Genomic DNA, 6918 nt, shown 5'->3' with positions numbered 1-6918 from the left:
CCTCCCTCCACACATTCGCTAAACTAGCTCTCTTCTTCCCTTCAAAGCCCTACTGAGAGTTCACCTCCTCCAGGAGGCCTTCCCAAACTGAGCCCCCTGTTTCCTCTCCTCCTCCCCATTGCTCTCCCCCTCTACCCTACCTTCTTCCCCTCCCCATAGCACTTGTATATAATACTAATAATGGCGTTTATTAAGCGCTTACTATGTGCAAAGCACTGTTCTAAGCACTGGGGAGGTTACAAGGTGATCAGGTTGTCCCAAGGGGGGCTCACAGTCTTCATCCCCATTTTATAGATGAGATAACTGAGGCACAGAAAAGTGAAGTGACTTGCCCCAAATCGCACAGCTGACAATTGGTGGAGCTGGGATTTGAGCCAATGACTCTGACTCCAAAGCCTGGGCTCCTTCCACTGAGCCACGCTGCTTCTCCATGCTGCTGAATATATGTGTACGTATTTATTACTCTATTTATTGTACTTATACATATTTACTACTGTATTTATTTTATTAATGATGTGCCTATAGCTATAATTTTATTTATTCTGATGGTTTTGACACCTGTCTACGTGTTTTGTTTCATTGTCTGCCTCCCCCTTTTAAACTGTGAGCCCGTTGTTGGGTAGGGACCGTCTCTATATGTTGCCAACTTGTACTTCCCAAGCGCTTGGTATAGTGCTCTGCACACAGTAAGCACTTAATAAATTTGATTGAATGAATGAATGAATTTTATTATATTAATGTCTGTCTCCCCTTTTAGACTGTAGGCTCGTTGTGGGCAGGGAATGTATATCTTTATTGTTGTATTGTACTCTCCCAAGTGCTTTTTATAGTGCTGTGGACACAGTAAGTGCTCAGTAAACATGATTGAACAAGTGTATGAATGAATGTGAGTTAGCCTGGGGCAGGCAGAGAGGCTTCTTTCTGTCTCCAAGAAGCATCTGTCTGCTCTGTCCCTGGCCCCGTCCCCACTCCTGCCCTTCCCTCCCTCTGCCCCCATCTCTAACCTTACCCTGACTCCTGCTCCTGCTCCTGCCCCTGCTTCTGCCCCTGGCCCTGACCTTTAACTTATTTCCACCAGAGTTGTGTCTCCTGGGGGAAAAAAAAAACCCTTGACAATTATGACCCTCAAACTACCCCACCATCACATAAACACTCTCTCTCTCTCTCTCTCTCTCTCTCTCTCTCTCTCTTTCTCTCTCTCCTACCATCCTGCTGGTGTCCAGATCCTTCCTGGGTCCTCAAACTCAAGCTCTTCCTAGTCCAGTCTGTATCATCGGGTGGTTCAGACCATCGACTCCTTTCTCGCAGATCAAGGGGTTTGTGTCACACATGGTGCTGTTGACACTTTACCATGGATGATTACAGTACAGTGATAGTCACTAGTCTGGGGGTTATCAATATTGAACTGGGGCACATTGTGGAGACAAGTCCCGGAGTCATTATGTCATGGCCCCATCCTGACCCTGCTGGGCAATTGATTTGGACTGGAGCAGGGATCAAGGCCAGGGCCAGAGACCAGAGATACAGACTGGGGCAGAGACCAAAAATCCAGACTGGAACAGAGAATAGAGATACAGGCTAGGGCCAGAGACCAGAGATTCAGACCAGGGCAGAGACTAAAGACTAGATCTTAAGACTAGTCTGAAGACTAGAGTCCAGGGCCAGAGACCAGGCAAGTAGACCAAGGGCAGAGACCAGAGATGTAGACCAAGGGCAAGAGACCAGAAATGCAGACTGGGGAAAGTGATTAGAGATCCAGGCTGGGGAAGTTGGTACATTGGTTTGCTCCCACCCATCTCCTTCAGACTGGAGTGAAATACCAGCGCCATTATGGTCATTCCCCTTCCTTGCAGGGCCCTACTGAAGTGGTGGGAGCTGGGATGGCTGGTCTGGCTGAGGGCTGGGGGCCCTACTGGGAACATAGAACTCAGTGGGTAGGGGCCGGGGATGTCTGAAGGCCCTTCCCCTAGACTGAGGGGAAGAAGACACCCCCTGACCCCTGACCCCTCCCAGCCTGGAGACTCAGGCAGGAGAACCCAGGTCACTGGAGATGGGAGTTGGATCTCTCTGCATTTTTTTGTCCCCATCCCCCTCTTCCCCTCCCCCCAACCTGGGCCCACCAGAGGCCGCATTCAGAGAATCAGACTTTCTCCACCCTGGACCAGGCCAGAGCCCTGGGGACCGCAGGGTCAACTCCATTCAGGGCTCCCACCACCGGGCAGGGGACAAGAGAACCTACGTGCTCTGATATGTTGCTATGGTTCTGGGAGGATGGAGGAATTAAAGGAGCAAGTCAGGGTGACTTAGAGGGAATGGGAGAAGATGAAAGAAGGCCTCAGTCAGGAAGGCCTCTTGGAAGAGATGTGCCTTCAGTAAGCCTTTGAAGGCAGGGAGAGATATTGTCTGTCAGATATGAGGAGAGAGTGCTTTCCAGACCAGAGGCAGGATGTGGGCGAGAGGTCGGTGGCAAGATAGAGGAGATTAAGATACAGTGAGAAGGTTAGCATTAGAGGAGTGAGGTGTGCAGGCTGGGTTACAAGAGAGTAGCGAGGTGAGGTAGGAGGGGGTAAGGTGATTGAGTGCTTTAAAGCCAATGACGAGGAGTTTTTGTTGGATGTGGAGGTGAATGGACAACCATCAGAGTTTCCTGAGGAGTGGGGAAACACAGTCTGAATGTTTTCATAGGAAAATGATCCTAGCAGCAGAGTGAAGTAAGGACTGGAGTAGGGAGAGACATGAGGCAGAGAGGTCAACAAGGAGGATGATATGGTAATCAAGGTGAGATAGGATAAGGGCTTGCATTAACGTGGTACCATAAAAATAACAAAAAGCAAAAGGATTTGGACTGTCCTTTTGAGCCTCTCCAGCTCCCAACCACCCTTGACCCCTCCCTCCATATGTAAAAAAAAAAAAATAATGGTGTTAGTTAATTGCTATGTGCCAGTCACTGTACTAAGCACTGGGGTGGATACAAGCAAATCAAATTGGAGACAGTCCCTATCCCACATGGGGCTACTGGACTCAGGAAAGGCTGTGGTCACCCTAGACATGAGTCTGCTTAAAACCAGCCCAGAAAGTCAGGGCAGTGTCCAGCAGCCAGTGTCAGGGCAGGGACCGGGCTGTATCTAGATCCTTGATCGTGGCAGCCCTGATCCCCTCCAAACTGTGGGCAGAAGATGAGGAGTCACTGAGGGGAGTGCCTTCCCCTGGGGCTGGTGTTGCTGGCCTATGGGCTGGTCACCCCCTCCTTGCCCCAGTCTTCTGCTCTCCCTGCCCCTTCTGGGGGCCACAACCCAATGGCCCTGTGTCCCTGTCTTGGTGGCTGTTGGGGCTGGGCTCCCTTGGGCCAGTTCTAGGGTGAGGTGGCGGCTCACCCCCAAGCTCAGCAGCCTCCCAGGGAGCTGGTTCCACGGGATGTCAATCACCAAAGGGTGACACCAGCCAGAGCCAGGCCAATCACTGCAGAGCTATGGGTCAGCGAGGTGGAGCTGCATGGCAGGGAGGCGGAGCTACAGGACAGGGAGATGGAGCTACAGGTGGGAGGTGGAGTTCATTCCTTCATAAACACTTAGTACAGTGCTCTCCACACAGTAACTGCTCAATAAATACGATTGAATGAATGATTCAATCATATTTATTCATTCATTCATTCAATCATACTTATTGAGCACTTACTGTGTGCAGAGCACTGTACTAAGCGCTTGGGAAGTACAAGTTGGCAACATATAGAGACGGTCCCTACCCAACAACGGGCTCACAGTTTAGAAGGGGGAAACAGACAACAAAACAAAACATGTGGACAAAAATAAATGGAATAGTAAATATGTACAAGTAAAATAAATAGAGTAATAAATCTGTACAAACATATATACAGGTGCTGTGGGGAGGGGAAGGAGGGGGGGATGGGGAGGAGGAGAGGAAAAAGGGGGCTCGGTCTGGGAAGGCCTCTTGGAGGAGGTGAGCTCTCAATAGGGCTATGAAAGGAGGAAGAGAGCTAGCTTGGTGAATGTTTGGAGGGAGGGCATTCCAGGCCAGGGGGAGGACGTGGGCCGGGGGTCAATGGCGGGACAGGCGAGAATGAGGTACAGTGAGGAGGTTAGCAGCAGAGGAGTGGAGGTTGCAGGCTGGGCTGTAGAAGAAGAGAAGGGAGGTGAGATAGGAGGGGGCGAGGTGATGGAGAGCCCTGAAGTCGAGAGTGAGGAGTTTCTTGCTTGATTCATAGGTTGACAGGCAGCCACTGGAGATTTTTGAGGAGGGGAGTAACATGCCCAGAGCGTTTCTGCACATAGATGATCCAGGCAGCAGAGTGAAGTATAGACCGAAGTGGGGAGAGACAGGAGGATGGGAGATCAGAGAGGAGGCTGATGCAGTGATCCAGTCGGGATAGGATGAGAGATTGAACCAGCAAGGTAGCGGTTTGGATGGAGAGGAAAGGGCAGATCTTGGCGATGTTGTGGAGGTGAGACCGGCAGGTTTTGGTGATGGATTGGATGTGAGGGGTGAACGAGAGAGTGAAATTGAGGATGACACTAAGGTTGCGGGTTTGTGAGATGGGAAGTTGGCCCAGGGGGTCAGAGTCCAGAACCCAGAGCCCAGGCGGGGCTCACAGGACTGTGCTCAGTGTGAGCAGGGAGGTTGTCCGGGGGCATCCCCTGAGTTTGGACCCCTTCCTTTGGGTCAGAGGGACGTGTTTATTTCCTGATCTGGACTGTGCCTCTGATGTACAAATGCAGTTGTTCACAAGAATTGGGAGTGTGAAAGCTGACTCTGACTGGAGACTGCTGAGCTGGAGTCTCCCTGGTTCTGGGGAGCAAACACAGACACAGACACGGACACACACAGGCACAGACCCAAGCAGATGCACACGGACAGAGACACACACAAGCACAAGGACACAGACTCAGACACACACACGTATACATGGATGCAGACACAGACATACACAGACACAGGCACAAACACACACACTTACAGAAACACATACAGAAACAGACACACGCAGACACACATGGACAGACAGACATAGGCACCACAGACAAAAGGACACACACAAATGCAGACACATACAGAAGTGTGGCTCAGTGGAAAGAGCCTGGGCTAGGGAGTCACAGGTCATGGGTTCTAATCCCAGCTCCACCACTTGTCAGCTGTGTGACTTTGGGCAAGTCACTTAACTTCTCCGAGCCTCAGTTACCTCATCCGTAAAATGGGGATTAAGACTGTGAGCCCCAAGTGAGAGAACCTGATCACCTTGTATTCCCCCCGAGTGCTTAGAACAGTGCTTTGCACACAGTAAGTGCTTAACAAATGCCATTATTATTATTATTATTATAGAGACACAGGTACAAACAGATTCTCACACACACACACACACACACACACGCACACACACATGCACACAGAGAACCAGGGAGACACAGACCCAGGCCCAGATAACCTCATCCAGTCTGAGAACCGGCCACAGAGGCAGGACTGGCCGGCGCTCCTGGAACACTTACAACTTGAGTGAATGCAAGAACCAAGATTGAGAGGTTGGTGGCAGCAGTCTGGGCAGCCTCGAGGCAAGAATGAGGAGCCCCAGGAGCATCTTTCTGTCCTCAAAAGTGACTGCTCAGTACGTGTCCTGGGGAGCTGAGGCCCACTGTCCTCAAGGATGGTGGATGTGGGCTGACCAGGGGGAGGGCCAGTAGAGGTTACCAGCTGTGAGCTGGCCCAGGGAGGGGGGAGAGGCTTCAGTCTGTCTCCAGGAAGCAGCCATCTGCCCTGTCCACATCCTTGTCTCCACTCCTGCCCCATCCCCTGCTCCTGCCCCAGGCCCTGCCCTTTAAGTCATTTCTGCCACAGTTGTGTACTCCCGCAAGAAAAAGACCCTGTACAACCCTATCCCAAAAATTACCCTAACATCACATACAGACACAGACACAGACACAGACACACAGACACAGACACAGACACACACACACACACACACACACACACACACACACACACACACACCCTCTATATCACCTGTCCCACCATCGACCCCTGGCCCACATCCAACCCCTGGCCTGGAATACCCTCCCTCCTCAAATCTGCAGAACTAGCACACTTTCCCCCTTCAATGCCCTACTGAAAGCTTTCCTCCAGGAGACCTTCCCAGACTAAGCTCCCCTTGTCCTCTGCTCCCCTTCCCTTCCCCATCACCCTGACTCCCTCCCTCTGCTCTACCCCCTTCCCCTCCCCACAACACTTGTGTATATATGTACATTTTTATAATTCTATTCATTTTTATTATTGATGTGTATATATCTATAATTCTATTTATTTTTATTGATGCCTCTTTGTTTTGATGTCTGTCTCCCTCTTTCTAGACTGTGAGCCCATTGTGGGCAGGGATTGTCTCTATTTGTTGCTGAATTGTATTTTCCAAGTGCTTAGTACAGTGCTCTGCACCCCCGTTCTCTCTCCTCCTCCCTCCAGGCTCACATCTCCTGCCTTCAGGACATCTCCACCTGGATGTCCTCCCGCCACCTAAAACTCAACATGTCCAAGACTGAGCTCCTTATCTTCCCTCCCAAACCCTGTCCTCTTCCTGACTTTCCTGTTACTGTGGGCAGCACTATAATCCTTCCCATCTCACAAGCCCGCAAACGTGGTGTCATCCTTGATTCTGCTCTCTCATTCACCCCAAATATCCAATCAGTCACCGAAACCTGCTGGTCTCACCTTTGAAACCTTGCCAAAATCTGCCCTTTCCTCTCCATCCAAACCACTACCTTGTTAGTACAATCACTCATCGTATCCCAAGTGCATTACTACATCAGCCTCCTTTCTAACCTCCCAATCTCCTGTCTCTCCCCACTTCAGTCTATACTTCACTTTGCTGCCCAGATTATCTTTCCACAGAAATGCTCTGGGCATGTCACCCTCTTCTCA

The sequence above is a fragment of the Tachyglossus aculeatus genome, chromosome 2, assembly GCF_015852505.1.
Source record: "Tachyglossus aculeatus isolate mTacAcu1 chromosome 2, mTacAcu1.pri, whole genome shotgun sequence".
Lineage (NCBI taxonomy): Eukaryota > Metazoa > Chordata > Mammalia > Monotremata > Tachyglossidae > Tachyglossus > Tachyglossus aculeatus.
The sequence above is the reverse complement of the archived record's forward strand: the minus strand, read 5'-3'. Positions refer to the sequence as shown.